At 39.1% G+C, this 26,856-nt stretch overlaps 1 protein-coding gene across 1 annotated transcript in view; it reads right to left on the bottom strand.

Moving 5' to 3' along the window:
• The window catches only part of shank1 (SH3 and multiple ankyrin repeat domains 1), a 172,155-nt gene extending 148,540 nt beyond the window's left edge, over nucleotides 1-23,615 (bottom strand). The window contains exon 1 of the mRNA XM_073840746.1: nucleotides 23,136-23,615. The gene's annotated coding sequence lies outside the window, so the exon portion shown is untranslated. The remainder of the gene's footprint in view (nucleotides 1-23,135) is intronic.
• Between the last annotated feature and the right edge of the window lie 3,241 nt (nucleotides 23,616-26,856).

Here is a 26,856-nt window from a genome sequence, read left to right as displayed (position 1 = left end):
AATGGTGAATAATACAAAATATCTGACAGATATTTGTTGTGACTGACCAAGTATTACAGAGAGCCGCATAATAATAATAATAATAATATGCATCATGACACTCTTGAGTCACTTATGCCCATTACTCCAACTAATGGTTGACAACTATGTGCTACACATAATAAATCAGCAGAAACCAACAGGTAGGTCAATACACGTGTTTATAACGAGATGTGTAAAATATGACTCAAAACTAGTGTTTGTTAAAACTTGAAGCAAGTGCACAGATGGGCTCTTGTTTTCTTATAATTTATGCCACCACATATTGCTCATCTCTTCAGGCTAATAGCTATAGGCTTGAACACGCACCTGTTTCGGTGAAAGAAGAACTGTTCTGAGTCTGTTTTTGTTTTTCTGTCGTCTTCTATTCCTCATTAAAAAAAACACAAGAGGTCTATCCTTGTATTATTTGCTTAAAAAAACAATTATTAGCTTGTTCAGTCTTGAAATAAAATGTTCTGACAATTTACTCACCCCCATGTCATCCAAGATGTTTGCCTTTCTTTCTTCAATCAAAAAGAAATTAAGGTTTTTGAGGCAAACATTTCAGAAATTTTCTCCATATAGTGTATACTTTAATGGAGATCAAAGGGTTGAAGGTTGCAATGCAGCTTCAAAGGGCTCTACACAATTCCAGGCGAAGAGTAAGGGTCTTATCTGGAAAAACGATCTGTCATTTTCTAAAAAAAAAAAAAAAAAAAAAAAAAATTATTTAGTTTTTAACCACAAATCCTCATCTTGCACTAGCTCAGTAATGTGCGTCTATGACTTCACGCATTACGTAATCATGTTGGAAAGGTCACACATGATTAGTTGTTCATCTGTGTACTTCGAAAATACATGAGTACATCTCATTTTGTCTTCCAACTTCAGAATTGCCCGACATCGTTTTACCTTTTCTTTAGTAAAGGGCATTTGACTTTCTTTGCACGTTCGCTTTGCAAACACTGGGTCAGTACTTATGCCTATGTCACACATGACCTTTTCAACGCAAAGTTGAGCTAGCGCAAGACAAGCATTTGCTAGATTTTGCTAGCATTTGCTTCGTTTTGCTAGATAAGAGCTTTATTCCTCAGCTTGGATTGTATAGTGTCCTTTGAACCTGCATTGATACTACAAATTGGACTACCTGATCTCTTGGAACGTTTTCGCAGGTTATGATTACAGCTCCATATGTTTACATTTTTGGATGTAACAAGCTTGCACTGTAGCTTAGCCGGCATGGAAATGGACTTACGATGTGGAATCCTTGGGTACAAATACTGTGAAAAACATGACTCATGATGAAAGAGCTGAAAGATCAAAAAACAAGCTAAAATGGGATGCTTGTGATTGCGTTTTTACGTCACATTCACTTCTGTTCACACTATCGGGTAAGTTTACTGCCCTCCAAAGGCAAAGCGCAGTAACTACACATTTGGTCAAAATTGAGTTAAGGCTTAAAATGGGCTTTCTGACAACTATTCTGTCTTGTGGCAAAGTCTCCTGGTTCAATTTTGTCCCGTTTTAGAGAAACGAGAGTGTCAAAATTGCAGTAACTACAAAATACAAACTAATACCATATATGGTGTAAAAACTTTAAAGGCATTTTTCTCAGTTTCAGTGTTGGCGTAGTTACTGCACTTTGCCTTTGTAGGGCAGTTTAGGTGTAGTGCAGATGGTACATTATTTTAAAACGTCACAGACCATTAGAGTTATAGCGGCACTCAACGGACATTTCAAGTCAGAACTGCTGTACAAAACACGTACAAAACCAACGTCACATAAAACGTACCATATGTACGTATAAACAAGCACTCTTTTGGTGCCAGTCAGTGGACATTTCTGTTGGAAACTGCAGTGATAGGTAGGCTATGACGGGGCTAAAGGCGCCCATGGGTAAAAGGCACCTTTGATATTATTTTCCTCTAAACCACTAGATGGCAGAAAAATGTGCCGTAGAACTTTCCAAACCATCAGCTTTTCAAGATACACGTGCAATTTTGGCTGATGCTTGACGCAATCGCAGGCAGCAGCGCAAAGTCGATTAATTACGATGAATTAATAACGAAAGAATATGTAAAAGCATGGTATTTAGGGTAAAAAGCGCCCCTGTGGTTTAGGGCCAAAAGGCACAATAATTAACATGATAATTAATAGAAGGCTGACTTTTTTATTTGTTGACATGACATTGTTAGATTCAGATGGTAAATATATATTTTGTTGGGTGTTTATCTTAAAAATAATCACCATGTTTAGAATGAAACAATCATATTTAAAAACATGCTATTAATCATATCATATAATAAAATATAATTTGTTGTTACTACTGTAACTACTGTATATTAAATTACTATTGAGTCTCCTTCATTTAACATAGTTTAATGGCAGTATATTTATTGAACAAAAATGAATTCTTTTATTTATCAAAATAAGCAGAAAATAGTACAGACTTTGCTAAAGTGATTGTTTTGAACAGGTATTAACTCAGACATAATTAAAAAACAACAACATTATTTTAGCTGAAGTATTTGTATCAATACTGTGTGCCTTTTACCCCGTGTGTGGGGGTAAATAAACGACTTGTATGATTTATTTTCACACAAAATCTGTTGCTCCAAAAATGTTCAATACAAACTTATATATTTTTCTGCAATCATACACTTTAGGCACAGAGAAAAGCTATTTTTTTTTCTTAGGGTGTGCCTTTAGCCCCGTTGTACCCTACTTATTGTACATATCACAGGTTAAATTTGAACCCTCAACCCGTTGATCCCCACTCAAGTCCACTATATGGAAAAAAATCCCGAAATGTTTTCCTTAAAAACCTTAATTAATTTTTAAGTAAAGAAAGAGACATGAAAATGGGGGCGAGTACGTTATCAGGAAATTTTAATTCTGAAGTGAACTAATCCTTTAAAACATATCAACAGTGTTCAAACTGTCCTGGAAAGCCTGAAAATGTCAAAAGTGGCATTTTGAAGTCTTGAAAATAAAAAATATTGAAAATAAAGTCCATAATCGACTTCCAAAACTTGCCTCAAAAAGCCAAACTCAAGGTGATAATAAATAAAGTTTTGAGCCTATACAGAAACATTTGCTATGCATTTCAAAGGATAGTTCACAAAAATTTTAATTCTTTCATTATTAACTCACCCTCCAAACCTGCTGAACACAAAACAAGAAACGTTGACGAAAGTTGGTAGCCAAACGATAACCATTGACTTCCTTGGTATTTTTTTTTCCAAACTACAAAAGTCAATGGCTACTGTTAACTGTCTGGTACCATACAGGTTTGGAACAACTTAAGGGTGAGTAAATGATTGCAGAATTTACATTTTTGGGTGATCTATCCCTTCAAGTACACAGAAAATGCTAATAAAACAAACAAAAATCTAAGGTAACATTATAAATTAACATTCACAAATGTAACTAGTTACACAAAATATCTGGTGACTTCATAGAAATCTGTCAACTCACAGTGCAACATTAACCTAAAAAAGGACATGACTGAGGAGAAGGACGGCTCTAAAAGCCTATTGATCTAGTTGTTGACTTGAGCTGACACTGCCACCGCAGCTAAGCTGAAGGTTGATTGATGGTCTGTGTGCGGCTGACACTGATAAACTGAGCCAAAACCGTCAGCGTATGAGGAGCTACATTTGCAAAGTTTAGCATAGCTGCTGCAATAGACATCTAGTGCAGTGAGCTAAAGTATGTGACCATTAGACCTGTAATAGATGAGCAGAGACTGAAGGATAGCAGGCATGCATCACTGGCGTCCAACGAGCTATTCATCAGCCAATGCCCTGGATCACACACAGAGTTAATCTGTTCGGTGCAACGCTAAAACACGCTCCTAATAAACAGACCGGATGGCGTCATTTGCCATAATGGAATTCAGTCTTCCAGGATCTGCAGGGGTGAGCCATAGCCATTTTTGCAAACTGATATTCTCATCAGAAGCGTCGGCTGTGTTATACAACTGAAAAGCAAGCATGGCTGGATTACAACAGGTTTTGTGTGTAACTATATGATTCTGCAAACAATGTGATTTTATGCAGAAGTATTCATGAGTAATGGATTGTCTCCTGTCTTCATTAAGCAGGTCTCAGCAGCATAATCCCTCTGAATGAAGATGAGCGCTTCTTAGCCACACACTAACACACTGTAGCTCATTCTTCATTGCAGTTTTGATCAACTAACACAAAAAGACAAGTTAAACATGTTTGTCCATTTGCCTGACATGGTTCACTGATGAGATTTACAGGGATAGTTCACCCAAAAATGAAAATTCTGTGATTAATTACTCACCTTCATGTTGTTCCAAACCATAAGACTGCGCACAAAAAGTATTCTTGTAGCTTCATAAAATTACGGTTGAACCACTGATGTCACATGGACTATTCTGTCAGTGTTCTTGGTACCTTTCTGAACCTTCTCTGTGGTAGAACCCTTGATGTCTAATCTCAGATTTCATCAAAATATCTTAATTTGCTTATGGGTTTAGAACAACATAAGGGTGAGTAATTAAGGACAGAATTTATATTTTTGGGCGAACTAACACTTTAATGGTATTATGTATAATAAGAAAAATGTGTGGTGAAATATTTGAACCCTTAAACGGCTTTGGAGGCCACTGATGTCAATTAAAAGATCAAATGTACTCCAAGGTTCCGTATTTTCCATATATTATAACTATATTAGAAGGGCCAGTTTCAGTTTCTGAAAATTAAATTTTAGGATTTCAAATGTTTTAAGAGCTGAATGTTTTCAAGGCTCCCACTTTTTTCCATGATTTAAGTGATAAGGAGAAAGATTTTTGTATTTAAAATTTATGCCAAATAAAATATTTTAGAGCTTGGAATAACTAGTTTGAGTTTTGAGATATTATTAATTGACATGACTTTACTAAGACTAGAAATTACTTTTTAAGACTAGAATTACTTTTTTTTTTAATTGGCTACCTCATATAGCCAGGTTTTCCAGACAGTGAGAAAAAGGTTCTTCAAAGAAAAGCGTGGTCTTAAAAAAAAAAAATCTTGATTTTTAGTAGTGGGCATCATTTAGAGTAGGGGCTTTCGAGCTTTTTAATGACAAAAAGCCCAAAATATAATGATCCTTGAGCGTTATAAAATTTACTTAAGTAATTAGGTGTTCAAGCGCATAGGACTTAAACCCTGTTGTAATTGTTAGAACAGCCAAGGTTCAGCAATCTCCACGCCAAACTGTAAGTTGTAGAGACTTGAAACTTGGAGAAATGGTATTCCTCACAATTCTTGACAACGTCACCAAGGCTCGCCCCAAACGGCCAGACGGGGGCGCAACAGTGATCAAAAGTATAAAATCGCTCGTAACTTCTAAACTGTCAGTCGCAGGCTCAAGTGTCTTATGTCATTGGAATCCCTGATTCACGCCGGACAAAACAATGGATCATGACCCTGGCGAAATTTTGGGGTATTTTGGATTTTTTGGAAAACCTATTTTTGCAAACTAGTCCTAGGTTTTTCACCAGATTGAAACCAAACCAGTGCAGAAAGATTCTCTGGAGAGTGAATATCAATAATTATCAAAAAAGGGACGCCAAAACGTTCAAAAGGGTCGGGCCACTTTTAGTAAAATGCCTATATCCATGACAAGATGGCGCCGCGAATGGCAGCCTCTGTGCTTAGCTCTCCAGTTGTTTTTGTGTTTTTGTTCGTTTTTCCTGTTTTTTGTTTTGCAAACACGATCAGTTTTACAAGGGATGAACTGCTAAACATTAGGCAGAACATACCACAAAATCTCCTACCGGTTTTTGATTATTCGGACGTTTTGCTCAACATCATAGTTGGCGGAGCGGCGGCGCTTACCAAAGGCTTCAGGACGCGCAGGACGCGCAGGACGCGGGGGAAGCGCGCCGGCGCGCTCGTGAAGCTTCGTCAGCGTGGATTCAGGATGACACTGCCAGGCATACATTTGGCAAATCTCCGGTCTCTACCAAACAAAACGGACGAACTCCTTCTGCTCTCCCGGACAAATAAGGACTTCTCACACTCTGCTGCTCTGTGTTTCACGGAAACCTGGCTGAACGCGGCTATACCGGACAGCGCGATTCATCTCCCGGGATATCAGCTGTTCAGAGGAGACCGCGACGCAGAATCGACGGGGAAATCGCGCGGCGGCGGGACGTGCTTTTACATCAATGAGAGGTGGTGTACAGATGTAACAGTGTTAAAGAAAATATGCTGTTCTGATGTTGAAGCGCTTTTCATAAACTGTAAGCCGTTCTATTCGCCGCGAGAGTTTTGCTCGTTCATTCTCGTGAGTGTGTACATTCCACCGCAAGCGCACGTGAGCCTGGCGTTACAGAAACTCGCTGATCACATCACAGAGACAGAACAACAACACCCGGACTCTGTTTTAATCATTCTTGGGGATTTTAATAGAGCAAATCTCTCCCGTGAACTGCCAAAATACAGACAGCACATCACATGTCCGACCAGAGATAGAAATATATTGGACCACTGTTACACCACAATAAGGAATGCATATCACTCTGTCTCACGGGCAGCTTTGGGACTTTCTGATCACTGCCTGGTTCATCTTATACCAACCTACAGGCAAAAACTTAAATCTGCTAAACCTGTAGCAAAGTCTGTAAAGAGATGGACCATCGAAACAGAGCGGGCTTTACAAGCCTGTTTCGAATGTACTGATTGGAGTGTTTTTGAAGCTGCTGCTACTGATCTGGACGAGCTTACAGAGACTGTTACTTCATATATCAGTTTCTGTGAGGATTTATGCATTCCTACCAGGACTCGCTTAACTTACAACAACGACAAACCATGGTTCACTGCAAAACTCAGACAGCTTCGTCATGTCAAAGATGATGCTTACAGGAAAGGGGACAAAGTCTTGTATAAAGAGGCCAAATACACACTGGAAAAGGAGATCAAAGTGGCAAAGAGAAATTATTCCGAAAAGATAAGGAACCAATTTCATTCCAGTGACTCTTCATCAGTGTGGAAAGGTCTAAAACAAATCACCAATTACAAGACATCATCCCCCAGCACTTTGCAGAATCAGCAACTGGCAGACGATCTGAACGAGTTCTATTGTCGGTTTGAAAAGACACCATTTACACCTCCAACATCACCCCTCTCCCCCACTCCTGCAACTCCCATTCAAATCAGTGAAGATGAGGTACGCAAGGTCTTCAAAAAGAACAAAAGAAGAAAGGCACCAGGCCCTGACGGTGTCACACCAGCCTGTCTGAAAACCTGTGCAGATCAGCTGGCACCCATTTTCTCACAGATCTTCAATAGGTCTTTGGAGTTGTGTGAAGTCCCCGCCTCTCTCAAACGTTCTGAAATCATCCCCATTCCAAAGAAACCCAAAATAACAGGACTTAACGACTACAGACCTGTGGCGCTAACATCTGTCGTCATGAAGTCGTTTGAGAAACTGGTTCTGGCTTATCTGAAGGACATCACCGGACCCTTACTGGACCCCCTGCAGTTTGCTTATCGTGCAAACAGGTCTGTAGACGATGCAGTGAACATGAGTCTACATTTCATACTGCAGCATCTGGACAAATCAGGGACTTACGCGAGGATCCTGTTTGTGGACTTCAGTTCAGCCTTCAACACTATCATCCCAAACCTCCTCCTGCCCAAACTAACTCAGCTCTCTGTGCCCACATCAGTCTGTCAGTGGATCAACAGCTTCCTGACAGACAGACAGCAGCTAGTGAGGCTGGGAAAATTCTCATCCAGCACCCGGACTATCAGCACTGGCGCCCCTCAGGGTTGTGTCCTCTCCCCACTGCTCTTCTCCCTGTATACTAATGACTGTACCTCCAAAGACCCCTCTGTCAAGCTCCTGAAGTTTGCAGACGACACCACACTTATCGGCCTCATTCAGGACGGTGACGAGTCTGCTTACAGACAGGAGGTAAAAGAGCTGGCTGTCTGGTGCAGTCATAACAACCTGGAGCTGAATACGCTCAAAACTGTGGAGATGATCATAGACTTCAGGAAAACCCCCCCTGCTCTCCCCCCACTCACCATCATGAACAGCACTGTAAACACAGTGGAGTCATTCAGGTTCCTTGGAAATACCATCTCTCAGGACCTGAAGTGGGACATTCACATAGACTCCATTGTGAAAAAGGCCCAGCAGAGGCTGTACTTCCTCCGCCAGCTGAGGAAACTCAACCTGCCACAGGAACTGCTGAAACAGTTTTACTCTGCCATCATTGAATCCGTCCTCTGCACTTCAATTACCATCTGGTTCAGCTCAGCTACAAATTCTGATCTCAGAAGACTACGTCGGATAGTCCGGACTGCTGAGCGAATCATTGGTACAACCCTCCCTACCCTTCAAGATCTGTACTTATCCAGAGTACGAAAAAGGGCTGCCAAAATTACTCTGGACCCCTCACATCCAGCACACTCACTTTTTGAACTGTTACCATCCGGTCGGCGCTACAGAGCACTGAGCACTAGAACGACCAGACACCGAAACAGTTTCTTTCCTCAGGCAATCCATCTCATGAACACTTGATCGTGGAACATACAACACTATACATTCTTTATTCTTTTTTCCGTTATTTATTTAAAGCACATACTTACTCCATTCAAATGTCTTTGCTATTTTTGCACATTGTCTGTCTTGTATACCTCTATATTGTTCTTTTTATAATATGTATCGTCTTGTCACTGTCTTTCTGTAGCACTGTGGAGCTCTGTCACAAAAACAAATTCCTAGTATGTGCAAACATACCTGGCAATAAAAGCTCATTCTGATTCTGATTCATTCTGATTCTGATTCTGATAACCCTTGAACAGAATAAGATATCTTCCCCAAACTCAGAACGCTCATGTAAGAGATCAGTCTGAGGTCACAGGACAAAAATCGCAGAGCTTGGTCACTTGGTGGCGTTATACCTATACCTACGCAACCATCTGTCCTATCAACACAAAAATGAGTGTGCACGGTTTTGGTCCAAAGTACCACAAGTGTCTCTAAGGACATTCATGTATCTCAAAAAAAACATGGCCCACATTGGCCGATGAAGTTTGAGCACCTATTAGGTTAACAGAGACTGATCGGAACAAAACTCGTTGGGCCAGTTTGACTCCCCAAAGGTCTGTAAAAATTTTTTAAAGAAATTGCCCACTGAGAGGACGAACCTTAACGATTACACATTGTGCGTTTTTTCACACATGCATGTGATATGAACTCCATATGGGATAGAACTCCAAATCCTCTAGAACCACAACTGTCAGTCAAATCGTTTGTTAAATGATTGAGAAAAAGTTAAAACTTTTGCGAACCATTTTTGCTCAATCTGGAAAAAAAACACTGCAGTACAGTTATCTGGACTCTCTAGGTCAATAATTATCAAAAAATAATTAATCACAAATAGAAAACATAATATTTCTATGGTAAGTTACCTGAAATTGCCAAAAATGATTTTTTAAATCATTGATTTAGCTTGTTGCTAAATAATGTATTTTTTCATATTGCTGCTTGCAGCTACATTTAAAATTATTTAAAAGGTTTTAATTGGTTTTATTATTTATTATTTTTAACTTTAATTATTTATTTCCAAGAAATCAAATCAAATACAGTACAAAAAAAGTCTTCAAAACATTCTTGCCTTAGCTCAAGTCACTGATTCAGAACTTTGTGGCTTGATTTAGCAGGAAATGTTATGCATCCATCATTCAACTTTTCGCAATTTGAATAATTTGTCTTGTAGGACATCTTACTTAAAGGGATAGTTCACCCAAAAAGGAAAATTCTGTCATTACTCTCTCTCATGTTGTTCCAAACCCGTTCATCTTCGGAGCCCAAATAATATTTAACATCTTTGATTAAAACCGAGAGATTTCTGACCCTGCATAGACAGCAACACAGCTACCATGTCCAGAAAGGACATCGCCAAAATGGTCCATGGTTCAACTGTAATTTTATGAAGCTGATATAAAGTGTTACATATACTCCTAAGAGTCATCTTACTGAACCTGAACATCGACACTTAATAAATGTGCATAAGCAGCGAAACCGTCCGTAGAAAAGTCAATATGGGGCGTAATGCACTGCCACGGCAGTTTAAAACTGCTGTTCTGGGCCAACCGACTCACCACCACTGCTTCTGAGTCTAAAAATAGCTCTACTTTGATGATGCACTGGTGACTGCTGGGAAAATTCATGCCCCACTCCCCCTCTTTTGCTGCATCCCTCTTTCCCTCTCAATGGTGCAATTAGCACTAATACACTGGGATCCGGTCCACAGAAGTGCAGGAGACTCCGGCCAATCACTCAGATCAATTGGCATGAATGAGCGTATCCTCATGCAGCGAGCAGGAAGGAAGGGGAACGGCAGCATGCAATTGCATTACTGCAACCGTATTTTTCTTGCATCTTTGCAGTGAAGCAAGAGGGGGGGATCAAGAGTGAGTGACTGAAAGAAAAAAAAGAGAGGAACAGAAAGTGATGCTGTCCTCTGAGATTCAACAACGGGATTCTGTTCTACTTACGTGCATGCACACGCTCAACCACTGCTGTGAGAAACACCCCAATGCCCTATGCTCACACCGATGCAGACACCATCTCACGCTGGCTCTGTTTGAGTTTCCAAAGTGCTAGACCAATCTCAACAGCAGGACTTGTGTTTGGGTCTTTCATGAGTCACAAGGGGAAAGAGCTCTGTCAGTGCAAGGGGCTTTGGCACAACACTCCAGCTCCAGATATGACCAAAGTGCATGACACCTGTCCCTATATAACACTTCAGCAGTCAAAAACTATTAAACAACATCAAACTTCTCTACTGAAAAGACCAGCTTAATGTGCCCCTGTTATGCCATTTCCAATACTGACTTCCATGCAGTGTGTAATGTAGCTGTATTTTAATGCAAACAATCTGTAAAGCCGAAAGTGCACGATAAATATAGTTATTGTCTCAGAAAATAAAAGAATCGACTCTAAGCAGAGCCTGACTGAGTCGTTATTAATTAAAATCACACTTACTTGACGGTTACACGTCATGGTGTAACACATTTGTATAATGCCCACCTATGCTACGTTGGCCGGCCACTAACAACTTGACCCGCCTTCAAACACGTAATTTTACTGATGACTGCATCTCTAATCTGGGTGAGTTCACAGCAGGATTCACAAAACACTTCCTTTTGAAAGATGGCTCAGTACCCAGTTTATTTGGACCAGCTAGCTCTACTGAATCGAAACCTGTAAGTATGATAAATAATAAATGTTTATATTTCCTATTCAGCATTCAAAATGCAGAACTATGAAAACAGTCGTGCCGTTTCTGACTACAGACATAACAACAGGCTGGGCCATCTGACCAATCAGAACAGAGAAGGCTCATGGAAAGAAGGGGTTTAGAAAGACTTTTGAACTGCACTAGGGATGCTCATTTCGGTTAATTTTCCTGACCGACAACCGCTGCTCGTTATTCGAACATTAACCGTTAACTGATAAAATTAGAATAATAAATTAGTTTAAAAATAGAATGCACGAGTATCTGTGATACATAAAAATAAAAGCAAATGTTTTATTTCAACGTGCAAACAGCAGCATACAGAGCAACAAAACTAGTTTTTAACATGTCAACATGCTGTACGGATAAACTGGAACGCTGCCTGTTAACTGTTAGATCCGCGACAAAAACACCATCACAAAAAACCTTTCAATTTGCGGTCCGGGAGTTCTCATCCACTGTCATATGGTGTGGAGACGCGTGTTTTTACAGCATTCAGCAATAGCCAATCACAGACATTTGATGATCGCTGTGGCCAATCGGAGGCGGCTAAATTACAATCCATTCACCACCCAAAGTGCCGGTTTCAGTTCTTCTGAATTCTACACGTTCGCGAACTCTCTCATTAAAACAAAGAAAGTGTAGACATGATGTAAATAAGAGATTAAATGTGCAGTGTAAAGGTTATTTTATTACTTTTTATTAACTTTGTGGGATTGCGATGAACAGTAAATGACGGGCGCGCCTATTGCGCACTTTCTAGACTATATTCCATTCAGAATTTGAATACATTCACTCACGGATTCACTCTCTGATAACCCAATATCGCCACTTGCCATTGTGTTGCATATACTACATCAGTTAACTAAGTGAAGGTGAAGCAGGTGTTTGCTCAGCGAAATATGCCTGTACAGCCACACTGCACGTGTCCACACGAGCCTGTGAGTAAACAGATAACTTACATATAGCATTATTTTTTCTTTCACCATGCTGCAAACGTAAAAAAAAAACTATATATAAAAAAAACCTTTTAAACCGTTTAACTGATAGTAATAATCGGTTAAAATTCTTATGGACGGTTAACGGTTAAACGGTCAATATGAGCATCCCTAAACTGCACTAAACAAATCCTTTGAGAATCGCCATAAATGAGATGATATTAAATGTAGGGATGTAACGATATTTCGTGGTACGATATTTCGCGATGCAAAAATGTTACGATATGTATCGTAGAGTGATGACGATACATTTACGATATGACGACAGTCTAATCCTATTGGTTGAGCTGCCGACGTCTCGTACTCTGCAACAGCGCTGCTTGTGCTTCCATTACTAATATTCAGCTCAAATGATTTCTGCATCTGATTCTGCAGAGCAACATGAGTTCGGCTGAAACTGAAATTAAAGATACCCTGTCTTCCCGTCCGACAGCATTTTGGTTTCACAATCACGCTACAGTACGACGGTAGAAAAAAAATTACAGACAAAACATTATTACAGTCACGGTGCATGTTATTAACACGGAGTGGGAAATTAAAAGATCCGTACTTCAGACTCACCCGCTTTTCGAGTCACACATTGAAACAAACATCTTAAAGCTTTTATGGCTCTTAGCGACAGGAACCTCCGAAGATATTGTAATCGTTTTATGAGCAGCAGCCACGATTTAACCAGTTACCGCACAGATAACTATTTACAACCAAAAGCACATTTCACTGAGCGCATGTCGGAGTGTTGAAAACATGATCAAGATCATTTAAAATAGGCTATAATGGGGCTGTATGATCCATAAAATACGGAGAAAGGCAGGGGGAAAAAATCCAGAAAATGCGTGTATAGCCTGCGCAGGTAAAAATACACTTATGTGTAAAATGTCATAGTAAACTGTGTCTGATATGAAAACTACGCTAGTCATTGTCCCATAAAATCACAAATAGCAAATAACACATATAGTTTTTTTTTATTACGTTTCATTTATTTTGTTTTTGTTAAGTAAAACGAGACCTTGTTGTTTGCAACTACGTTTACCCCGAGACCGTGTCGCGAACACCAGCTCGACCGCAAAACACTTTCACTTTGAGAGAAAGAGGCAGCCGCGGAGAGATTCCACCGCTTGACGCGTCCATGTGAAAGGGCTTTTAAACGGTCTTCAGACAGCGTGAACACAAAACGGGACCGTTTGAGAGCAGCGTCAGCGTGTACCGGATTGAGTCCAAAGAGCAAATACCCGTGCATGTCACCCGCACTGCACCTGACAGATAAATATTATTCCACCCGTTACGTCAGTTTTAGCGGTTCACCCGTCGGGTAGGACTCTGTTTGGCACACACATAGAATCTTGCATTGATAGCAGGTTTAAAGAATTTGACATCTTGACAATCTTATGTTAAATAAAAAAAAATAAATAAAATATCAGTGACAGACAGACCTATTCAGTTGTTAATTTTAATACAGGTTTTTATTAAACCTTAAAATGTGACCTTGTATGTAAAACTAAGAAAGCTATTGATTTTTTATTTTTTTATCTGTTGTTTGATTTTCAGTTTCATGTTTTAACTTTTGTTCAAAATATCGTGATACGTATCGTATCGTGAACCCAATATCGTGATACGTACCGTATCGTGACCTAGGCATATCGTTACACCCCTAATTAAATGCATATTTTGAGAAAACAAAAGCGTTGTTTGACCTTGCAAAACCTATTGCAGGAGACTCCCAAAACAACATTAGAACCTTAAAAATGGCATATTAGGGGCACTTTAAAACAACATAGTCGTGGTTTGGTGATCTAGATGGTGGACCAGCATTGTCATGTTATTTACCGGCAAATAACGTTGATCGACAAGCATTGTCTTTTGGTAAAGATAGTTGACCCAGGAAGTCAATTAAGGAAAAAAAAACTACGATTCTACGATTACGAAAGTCGAAATACAATGAGAATAAAATTGAAATATTTCAAGAATGAAGTCAAACTATTTTGAGAATAAAGTCAAAATATTTCGAATTTAAGAATTAATGCCAATTCAAATGCCAATTCAAAATGATCAGAATTAAGTCGAAATGTTTGGAGAATAAATTCAAAATTATGTGAATAAAGTCAAAGTGTTGCAAGAAAAAAGTAGAAATGTTGAGAATAAAGTCAAAATTATTGCGATTAGTGGGTGGCTGGCACGCTACAAATAATGAATGAAAGATGTTAAATATTATTTCCAATTATTTACTGTATTATACCATGAATAAAACAGCTTGTGAATAGTCACTTATATACCCCAGAAAAAACAACAATATAACTTATGTTAACGAGTTGGAGTCCACTTCAACCTTTAAAACATTTTATTGTCGTTTCAAATACATGTTAAGAATGAAAAATTAAATGCCACAAACATTTTTGTGGAGTAGGTGGTGGAATTTTCACAAAGAAAACAGTATAATTTAATGAAACTAATTTTTCATTGTAAATTGAAAAGACAATTGATTCACATGAATACAGTGATCTGTCCCATCACATTAAAGAGCATAAAAAACACATTTTTTGCAAGACACATTGTTTGCATTTCACTGTAAAACTGACAAATTTTGAAACCTGAGATTTTTTTTTATATTAAAAGTGTCAAAAACACAAAGCTTACTGCTATTATTGGGTGGCTGGTGCACTACAAATAGGCCTAATGAATGCAATCGAAGACGTGAAATATTAAATCCGAGCATACTGTCCCTGCGAGTTTAACACATGGTATGATTTCTGCTAATACTCTGCTAATATATTCAAATAAATTCCGGTGGCCTGTGGCGGGTGCTAATTTCCATCCCTGCCTGGCAACTTCTCTTGGTGCTCCCAATCCAGGCCATTTGCATGCCAAGGCTACACTCTCAAAATATTAGGTTATAACTTTAATTTAATTCATTCTCGAAACAATTCTACCTTTTTATTCTCGAAACAATTTTACTTTTTTTATTCTCAAAACATTTCAACTTCATTCTCGAAACAATTCTACTTTTTTATTCTCGAAACATTTCGACTTCATTCTCGAAACATTTCGACTTCATTCTCGAAACATTTCGAATTTTTCTCGAAACCAAACATTTCGACTTCATTCTTGAAACAATTCAACTTCTTTATTCTCGAAACATTTCGACTTCATTCTCAAAACATTTCGACTTCATTCTCGAAACAATTCTACCTTTCTATTCTCGAAACAATTCTACTTTTTTATTCTCGAAACATTTCGACTTCATTCTCAAAACATTTTGACTTCATTCTCGAAACAATTCTACCTTTCTATTCTCGAAACAATTCTACTTTTTTATTCTCGAAACTATTCTACCTTTTTATTCTCTAAACAAATCTACTTTTTATTCTCGAAACATTTCGACTTCATTCTCGAAACCAAACATTTCGACATCATTCTCGAAACATTTCAACTTCATTCTGGAAACATTCCAACTGCATTCTCGAAACATTCATTTTTTTTTTTAGTTTTTAACAAGGCACTAAAACAATGTCAGACAACAGCATAGTAGCATCCAATTCTAAATAACAGAAACCAGAGTTATTATATTCCAAATAAATTTCTAATAATTATTTACTCACACATAGAACTGAAAACCTTTTGCAAATTAAATTTGAAGGAATAGTTCACAAAAAAAAAAAGTTAATTCTGTCATCATTTGTTCATCCTTGTGCCGTTTCAAACCCTTTCCTTCTTCTGCAGAAAACAAAAGAAGATACGTTGAAAAAATGTTGGGTTCAAAACATTGGACCCAACTGAATTTGATTTTAGAGACTAAAAAAATTCAAATGCCATGAAAAATGAAAGTTCACCCAAAAATGAAACTTCGGTCATTAATTACTGACCCTCATGTCATTTCAAACCTGTAAGACCTTAGTTCAAAAAGTATTCTCATAGCTGCATAAAATTACAGTTGAACCACTGATGTCACATGGACCATATTAATATTCTTACTACCTTTATGGGCATTGAACGTGATAGTTGCGTTGCTGTCTATGCAGGGTCTCGGATTTTATCAAAAATATATGTTTGTGTTCTGAAGGTCTTACTGGTTGGAATGACATAAGGGTGAGTAATTAATGACAGATTTGTTTTTATTTTTGGGTGACCTAACCCTTTAATGGACAATTATCAGATTTGTAGTATGTTTGCAAAAATGAACTGGTGCAGTTTTAGAAGTAATGTGTTCAAACAATGTCTTAAAAAGACATTCTTTTAGTTAGAAGATGAGCTTTTAATGTGCATGTAAATGTACTTGCTGATGCACCAGGCTTGGCACAGTTCCTTTCAATCCACAGTGAGATCTGTGTTACAAAAAACTTCAAATGCTGCTACTAAACGAAAATAAAGCTTTGTGCTTAAGAGAAATCCAGTTGAACTCTGTTTTTGGGTGATGCCTCAGAGCAGTGGATCTACTCTGTCCTTGAGCCCGCAGGTATGGCCACCAAAAACCTTGCTGTTGTCATGACAATCAATGTGCACTTTTCACAGTACAGCCTGCATGTGACATCAAATGTGTCAGCAGAGAAACACTTGTCCAATGACACAATAAAAAGCATTTTTAATGTTAAAAAGAAAAAAAAAACATCTGTAAGTCAAGCAGAGCACTTCTACTTTGGTGAAGAAAGAGCTGTCAGTGAGAAAAAGTTAGACAAAAGTAACAATGTAATAACTTCTTGTAACATTGTCATGTTTTAGTTTCACAAGTAACTTTCCCCAACACTAGTCCTCATCCCTTATGCCAAAGAGAGACACACTCAGGGCAAAAGAGGGAGCAGCAGATGGAAAGTGGAAAAGAGGAAAGAGAGAGTTTGGGGAGGTGAGAGAGAAAGGACAGAGCTGAAGTAGGCCAGAGCGCAAGGGAGACCGTCTGTCCCAGATCAGTCCTTTACCGCGAGCAGAATGAGAGAGCGAGAAAAAAACGTGAGCGGAAGTGCGTAAAACGGCTGGGATAAATCCCGAAAGCTTGAACTATCCTCCCCAAGAGCCTACACAGTAAATATTAGAGGAGGGAGAGATTCACCATCTTCAACTGTTGGGCAAACACACAGAGAGGGAGAAAAGGACAAGAGGGCAAGGAAAAACTCACTGACTGTACAGGGGACGAAGAAGTAAAGTGCATAAAGAGTGGACGAGGAAGTGGGAAAGTGGTCAGGAACAGCAAAAAAAAAAGTCAGGCTGGAACAGAGAACAAACATAAGCCGATAGGACTTGAGTAAAATGAACAGGAATGAAACAGTGAGCACCATATCAGGCCTCCACACTGGCCTAATTTAAACAGATCCATTGGTATCGATCCATGCTGGCCAGGTAGCGCCCACTGCCTGGATTCATTATCTTAGACAGGCAAATGTGTTATTAGAAAACGCTCAGGTTGGAAATGTTTGTTAAATGCCACACTGGTATCTACTCATTTCATAAGACAGTGTGAGAAGAACAATGATCAGACTACACTGATCACAATTGTTCTGCGTGGTAGTTGTCAGGTTGTCCACGCCTGCAGTGGATTTTATGTGAGTGTGTGATCATTTATCTAAGCCTGCTGAAATGGTGTGAAATGAGAACATTTCTCCTCATTTACTGTTACAAGTGTGAGGATGCGTTGCAGGAGATCTTTCTGCTAAGCGTAATGAGAGAGAAGTGTTTGAACTACAAAGAGGGCGGCAGTACACACACATGGCAGCACCGTCTCTAAACGAAGACGTGGAAGAGGCAATAAACACAAATATGAAATAACTGGACAAATATTTTTAGCATATTAGAATGATTTCTGAAGGATCATGTGACACTGAAGATTCCTGAAGACTCCTGAAATGCCATCACATGACTAAGGCCCTGTTTACATTAGTGTGTTTTAGTTAAAACAGCGTTTAAAAAAAGAAAACGATCCTTGTATTTACTGGCGTTTTCACTGCGTTTCAGAGTCGATCTCTGTCTACACTACACAACCAAAAACACGTTATATTACCAGTCAGGCTGCATACGGCATCATGGATATCTTAGAAGTAACTATAATAAGATTTACTTATTCCTTGGGGTGCAACAAATACTGCAATACATTTTTTTTTACTTTACTTTTTTACACTAGTGCATTTGCATTTTCGTTTTAAAACGCATAACTTTTGCTACAGTTAGGGATGCCGTTTACACTACTCCGGCGTTTTTTGAACCTTGAAAACAAAGACTTTCGAAAATGCTGCCTGTTTTAGGCTGCATTTAAACTAATGCATTTTCATTTTAAACATTACACTACTCCGGCGTTTTCAACCCTCGAAAACCGAGACTTTCAAAAAACGTTTTAGGCTCTATTTACACTAGTGCATATTCTTTTGAAAACGCATAACTTTTGATACTGTTACGCCTGACGTTTACACTACTCCGACGTTTTTGGCCCTCGAAAATGGACTCTTTCAAAAACAATGCAGACCCCGTTTTAGGCAACGTTTATAGGAGTGGGGGAAAAATCGATTCTCCGATGCATAGCGATTCTCTCTTCAACGATTCTGAGCTTGTTCCCCCCCCCCCCCGCATATGGCACGTGTTTGTGCTAGAGACACGCAAGGCTTTATTGCATTTCACTGTCCTAAAGCTCAATTGCGGCTGCAGTTAACTGCACTTGCATTTGCGAATACTTTTATACGAAACTGATGTACACACAGTCAGTTATGTTTTCAGAGCAGGACAAAACATCTGATATATCGAAATAGATCTGTGGATCAGTTTGAATGCAGCCTGTTAAAGCTGCCACTGTCTATGATTTCATCAGTAATAATCAAACAGCAGTAATGCTGAGGGAAAAAGAAAAAACAATAACTATTGTCTGTGAACTTTGGGATACTTAAAGAACACTTATTTTAAATAAGTAATTGTTTTAAATAAAAGCCTGCTCACATAATATAAAAAATAAAGTATATTTTGCACAAAATAAATTTGATATAAAATGTATATGAAAATGTAGCCATGTGCAGTAATATCGAAAACTGAGAATGTGATGCATCGTGATATTTAATTAATAATTAAAATCTTAATTAAATTGAATCGTGAAACCAGCAAAGATTCACACCCCTACTTTTAAGATGGCAGTACTGCTGACAGTAATGCTGCAATGTTTCAGTTTAAAAACTCTGGGGTTGCATTTCAGTGTAAACAGACCAAATAGGACAATTTTGAAAATGATGGTGTGGGTGCCCACATTCGCTCTGCATATCCTTGGTTTCACATTGTAAATAATAACATGCTCACTGTTGTACCCATAAATATGTACAGGTAGATTTCCCATTCGAATGCTCGAATGCTCCGCCATCTAAATAATTGGACATCTACCTATACATATCTATGGTTGTACCTGCATGAATGGTCATGTGACGTGTTTTCAGTTGTGTAGTGTGGACAGAGATCATTTTTAAAATGAATTGAAAATTAGTACAAATGTAGCCTAAATATATAATAATATATATCACACTAGATAAGTGGTTTTGGACATCCCTACTCTGTGGATACACATACATCCATGTGTATCCATGATATGCATGGGGCAATGCAAATAAGGGGAGAGAGGCTGGGTTTTCCAGAGCATTGAGTAGAAGGGTGTCAGTGGCGTTCTAGTTTCCCAATTTATCAATGGCCCGTTCAATGTGGCTAATTTTAACTCTCTTTGTGTGCCTTTGTCTGATTATCCACTCTGTCATCCTTTCTCATATCCCCCCGAAGCAAACACACTCACACTACACCGGAGAGACGCTGTGTGTATGTGTGTGTGTTTAGAGGGAAGACGGAGAGAGAGAGAGTGTGGGAAAAGAGAGCGTGTGACAGTTGTGACAGCGTGTGACTGAGGAAGAAATGTCTTATTACATGCAATGTTGGCAACACCATTTTGCCCCAATATCTGTGCCAGGAAAACATATTTAAATGCTTTTGTTTCTCTTATCTTATTAGCAACAACATTTTGTAACAACATTTTGTTTGTGAGGAAATAAACTCTATATATACTTTTGCACTGCAAAAAACATGTTCTTAATCAGTATTTTAGTTATTGGAAAATTATTTAGAGTATTAAAGGTATAGTTCACCCAAAAATTAAAATTCTGTCATTAATTACAGAGGGTGAGAAATAATGACAGAATTTGAATTTTTTAACCAAATTTTATGATGCTCAGTGAATAAGTAAAAGCACCTCTAAAACAAGTATCATTAATTTAAATGGGTTTTTTTTTCACTATTGTACTGGAAAATATTTACTCTGTATACTCTGCCATACATGATCTTCATTTTTAACAGCTGGTAGAAATAATTAGCCACCGATCTTTCTCTTTGGCTTCATTACTTCTTATTTTTCCCTTCCCCATCTTGTTTTCTCTCTCTCCCTCTTTTTTCTCAATAACTAGCTAGAAATACATATATCATGTAATTATGGGTAACCGCAGCAAAGACGTACAACAATTTCCCTCTTCTGAGCACCGACAATGTATCAGAGGAGGATATATGCGAAAAACAAAGGCTTCTAATAATAGATTCAGCAGATAATGGCAGGGGACAGTCCCAAACCAAATCAACACACACTCGCAGTGTAACAGCACATGCAGACACACTGCCACAGTCTCAAGATCTCTTCACAACCGTGCAGAGGAGAGAATGTTTGCTCGTTGGATCACTTGTGAGCCACTTCTAGCCTGTGAGGTGAGGAGTTGGCTGTCTACTTAAGGGGCATTCAGTGGGTTGTCTGTGCACCAGTGTGCCCGTGGGCGGAAAAGAATCTGTAGCGAATGGTGTGATTATGGGAATCACCTGAAAAGTAGCTATCCTACTTCTATTCACAACTTTTTATAATAAATATTAAAGAGATAGTTCACTTAAAACCCATCATTCCAAACCCGTAAGACCTTCGTTCATCTTTGTTCTTCGGAACACGAATTAAGATATTTTTGATGAAATCCAAGAGCTTTCTGACCCTGCATAGACAGCAATGCAACTACAATGTTCAAGGCCTAGAAATGTAGTAAGGACATCAATAAAAAAGTTATGTGACACCAGTGGTTCAACCTTGATTTCCTTAAGACTTTGTGTACACGAAGAAAACAAAAACAATAACTTCATTCAACAAAAATCTTCGACACAGGTTCACAAAAGTATCATGACGCATGCTTGTGGTGCTGCTGATGCAGGAGCCCAAGTCTGACGTACAACTGTGATGCGCTGCACCTTATTTTCAAGCGGAGGAATGAACACTGACGTGGAAGAGCAGAAATTGTTGGAAAAAAAAAAGTCGCTATTGTTTCTTTGAACACAAAAAGTATTCTCTTAACTTTATAACATTACGGTTGAACCACTGATGTCACATGGACTATTTTAACGAAGTCCTTACTACCTTTCTGAGCCTTGAACGTGTCAGTTATGTTGCTGTCTATGCAAGGTCAGAAGCTTTCGCATTTCATCAAAAATATCTTTATTTGAGTTCTAAAGATGAACAAACGTCTTATGGGTTTGGAACGACATGACGGTGAGTAATTAATGACACAATTTAAATTTTTATCCCTTTAATCTGGGATAAAAGGCATGTACCAGATAAACATAATATAAAAAGAATCCACTCAAAATGAAAAACCTGTCATTTTGTCACTCTCACATTGTTCCAAACCGGTATGACGTGCTCTCTTCCGTGGAAAGTAAAAGGAGAAATTTTTAAGATGAATTTTCTTTTCTATGATCATTTCCACACGTAAATACATTTAATGGATACTGAAGCTTTTGACCCTCATAAAGAACACACAAGCATTATAACAGGGGTTGGCTGTCATAGGTGCAATATTTAGCAAAATCTAAAGTTATATAACAGCTCTGTGTGACAAAAACATAAAATAACTTATTCACGGAAAATACAGACATTCGCTCTAGCTCTCCTTGGCTTTTTCATGGTTCATAAGACTTATAATATAGTGCACTAGTCGTATGGACCACAATTATGATGCTCCAATTGTGCATTTCTGAATCTTCAGTTGACTGTAATTGCATGGGAAAAGAGCAACCAGCATAATATTCAATATTTCACCCTTTTGTGCCCCACAGAATAAAGAACAACATGAAATTTGAAACAAAATAAGAGTGAATATTTGATGAGAGAAATTCTGTCATGCATTGCATATGCTTGCGAGAAAGAAAGACAAAAGGCAGTGAACAGGAAAGAAAACTGCTGTGGCATTTAAGAGATGCAATCATATGAGAAAGCTGCCACGCTCGCAGATCAGTCCGTTAGCACTGCTCAGTGAGTAAGTCTGAATGCATGCCAATGTATGTGAGTGGGTGTGTTTCAGGGAGTGACAGGATACTGCATATCAGGCTTCTCCCTTTAAAACACAGAGGAGAAAATATATTAAACTCTGCACAAGGAACAGATTTGTGTCATTTACGATGATCTCTTCTTCTCACAGCAATGCAAATATATATATCCAGTAAAACTTACTACCTGCTGTTGCAGTATTCACCTATTCTGTCTGTGCTTCATGCACCTCCCGGTTTAAGCAAACCTGTCTCTTTAACAGAAGATCAGATTCTCCTGCTGCAGCCAAACTACAGATAATAAGCAACACCAGCCCAGTCTGATCACCTCACATCATTCACTCTATACAACAGATCCAGATCATGCATGGGTCGCCTGTTTCCCAATAGCTCATATTTCCAGATCTGAATGGCTCAACTTTGAATGGCAAACCACCAGCCAGTGTCTACTCTTGTGGCCCCTTTTAGGATCCATTCATCCCTCATCCTCCGCACATTTTCACCAGCCTCCCATTCCATGCATCCCCCCGGCACAGGCATGAAGAGAAATAAGCCCCACTTACTGTCTTGCTGTGGTTGCCTCTATTTGTAGATCCCTCCTTTGTAAATGGAGAGAATGACAGCAGTTATAAAAGAAGGGGAAAATCCAGCAGCTGGTAAAAAAACGGGGGGGGAAAATACAACAACGACAAAAAAGAGAAGGAGAGGAGAGAGAGAAGGCAGATAAAACAAAAAAAGAAAGAAAGAAAATGAAATGGAGGAAAATAAATCACCGCGGCAACAATTAGGCCTTTGGAAATTACATTTTAGAGCGTGTCCTGCGAGCCGGTGAGCGCTGGGAGCCAATGCATATCCTCAGCGGGCAGACACCGTTCCAGTGGCCGTGCAATAGTAACACTTCTATTTCCTCGGTTCTGACAATCGATCTCACCCTCGCTCTCTCTCTTTCTCTCTCTCTCTCTCTCTCCCTCCTCCCTCCTTTTCTCCCTGCCACGTTCAAACAGCCCCGATCGCTCGTTCTCTTTCAGCTGGTTGGTTGGCTTCGTTCCTCTCTCATCCTGTTGTTTCCCTCCCTCCATACCTGACTTTCTCTCTCTCTCTCTCTCTCTCTCTCTCAATCGCTTTTGCCCCTCCCCCTCTCCTCCACCGTCTTCTCCATCAGAACCCAGATACAAGGCAGACCCCTCCTTCCCGCTCTCCTTCTCTCCGGCTTTCTTTGATGTTGTGAGGAGTTCTAGACTTCTGGCTGAGGACGAGGAGGAGATGTCTCACACTAAGGCGGTTTCTGAGGACGGCATGAAAGGAGGAGATAGATGGAATGAAAAATACATCAGGCTACACATTCTGCACAAAGCAATAATGTGAACTCGGGCTAAATTCATTACGAGGAAGACAAAAAGCAATTCGCAGCATGGGGCGAAAACTATTGAGGAAGACACGGTAATAGTGGTTTTATGAGCAAGCACACCTCTAGATGTGGTCTGATGAAATGTTGGCTCTGCGGCAAAGGCCAACTGTGTTAAAACAAGAATCGAGAAAAAGAAATACATCTGTGAGAGGAGAAGTGAATCACTTATTTGCTTGGGAAAGGAGAAAGGGAGGAAAGAGGAAGTAAGAGGGGTTATAAATGTAATTAATTATAGATATTATAAATGGGATAAAAAGGTTCAGAGAGCGCTTATTTGGACAGACGAATATAGAGAGGTAGGAAACAATGGAGACAGAAGTAAAAAAAAGTGGTGGGCCTTTGAACAAATTAGGTGCACTCTCAGGAAAAATGGTACAAAGGCTGTCATTGGGGGAGTATCTTTTCTAAAGGTACTGTGGCGTCAGGCCTCGGAGAGGCTTTTATTAAACAGAAAATGAAGGGAAGTGTCCAAAAGGGAAATAAAGTGTCCAAATAAAAGGGGATCTGGTGTCCTCGTTGTGAAGGGGGTTCCGTGAAGGAGGGGCAGTGTTCAAATGGTAAGGGTCCAGGTAAGGGGCGGAGTCCGGCGGCCGCACGCGCTCCCCGCTTAGGTCCGGAGCGCGAGGGGCGGCGGCATCTCTTGCAGCAACGTCCTCCTTCTACTGCTCTGCGGCACTCTCGGGGGGTTCGACGGCCCGGCAACCTGGCCCGTCAGCCGACTAACGGGTGCGGCGTTCGTCCGGACACACGGGGTCCGGCTGCTCGTCCTCTGGCGGCGCTGGCTTCCTCTTCACCCCTTCCTGGACCCACGAGGACACCAGCGTGCATGCACGGGGGAGAGACCGGTCTCCTGAGGAGAGGCGCGCTCGGCATTTAAACAGCGGCGGTGATGAGGCTTCATTCCATTCAGGTGCTCCCCATCACACGCCGCCAGCCCGGGATGTTTTCGCGCCCCTCCTCTCCCCTACACACCCACTCCCGTCGGGAGCCTGGAGAAGGGCGGCGAATAAGGGACGGGGTGGTGATGATATTTAGGGGGGAGGCAGCCGACTCGTCACAGTACACATTTGTACCTTTCAGGGACTAATATGCACCTTTAAGGTACCAATATGGACCCTTTAGGTACATAAGTGTCCCTTTTGAAAAGGTACCAGCTCAGTGACAGTGTAAATAGTAGGGGTGTCACAAGACACTTATGAGTTCACAAGAATGAGACGAGATTTTGAAGCTTTTTTTTTAAATCCTCGATGAAATATATAGGGAAAAACAGTATTTTATTAAACTGAAAAACAAAATGCAAAAAAAAATTTAGGTGCATTTGATATCAACTTGTACTTGTATGAAATTAAACTTTTATTTTAATGAATGACATGCAGTAATAAACGTAAACTAAAGCTGCATGATTCTGGATAAATTAAAAAACACCTTTTTATCTAAACAAAATAATGTAATTTACTAGTGGTTCTGACAAAATGGTCATCGCTTAAGTCTTGTAAAAAATATATTTGAACAAAATTAAAAAAAAAAAAAAAAAATGAAGGAGTCGGTGTCTCAATTAATAAAGACTCAATATTGGAATCTCCTGAATGAATGAGTACTTTTCTTATTTAAATGTCTGTAACACAAAAATAATGATCATTATGTGGTTAAAAAGACTGTTTGTGTTGCTCTTTCTACATCAGCAGCAGCATGAATGCAGATTTGAATGTCTTTAATACCTCTATGTGGTATTAGTTTATTTTGTTTATCTGTTTTTTCTCCTCTTATTTACTGTTATACAGTTTAAGATTGGATTTATATTTCAATATTTTTGTAATGTTCAATTATTCTTTTTTAATTAAAAAAAAGAATGTCTTTAATACCTGACCTGTTTCACATCGTAAGCAGGGATGGAAATTAGCACCCTCCACCAGCCAAATGCGGGTGATTTTGTGTTGTGGCGGGTAAACTCGCTTCACCCACCGGCCACCTTGGCGGGTAAATAAAAATAACATTCTTCAACCGGACGGCGTGAGGCGGTAATGCACCTTAACGCTGGTTGCGAACTGCCGTTAAAATACACGAAGAAGAAGAAGAAGACGGCGGCCGGACACTTTTAGCGGAGGCACACCTTCAAAAAAGATGTGGCGATACTAGTGTTGTCACGATACTGGAATTTCTAACTTCGATACTATACCTTCAAAAATATCGATATTCGATACTATTTTCGATACCACAGAGAAAAAAACTGCAACAATATTAAGGGGATAAATTTCATTTTTAATTTAAAGATAAATATAACATACAAGTCTAGAACATGAATGAGGTATATGCATATGTACACTGCTACAGCCCTGTTCAGCTTCTTTGCTTCATTTGAGTTTGCTTCATACTTTCTTTGTTGTTCAAATACAACTGGTAGTGTAGGTCGTAAACTTTTTTTTTTTCATTTTAGACCACACTTTTAAAATTAACTGAACTATCTAACTAATCTTAGAACTTAAGTTAATGGTAAAATATATTTGTTAACATTAGTTAGCATGAATAAACAATGAAAAATACTTCCAAAACATGTATTAATCTTAGTTAAAAGTTAATTTAAACTAACATTTACTAACACATGAACAAATTAAAATCCAAAGTTCTATCTGTTAATATTTTTTATTGGACCAGAACTAACATGATCCGTATATTGTATTTTTATTACCTACGGTTATCAAAGATTAAAATATACTGTAACAAATGCATTGCTCATCGTTCATAAATGCTGGTTAATAGATTAACATTATCTGATGAACAGATTTTAATGCCGGATTCATAATCACCGATCCATGCATGCAAACGTGCATCACACGCGAAAACAATGCTCAGTTGCTCACTGGATAGACATTAAGACA

Source organism: Garra rufa, chromosome 1, assembly GCF_049309525.1.
Source record: "Garra rufa chromosome 1, GarRuf1.0, whole genome shotgun sequence".
Lineage (NCBI taxonomy): Eukaryota > Metazoa > Chordata > Actinopteri > Cypriniformes > Cyprinidae > Garra > Garra rufa.
This window is presented reverse-complemented; position numbering and strand designations above follow the sequence as displayed.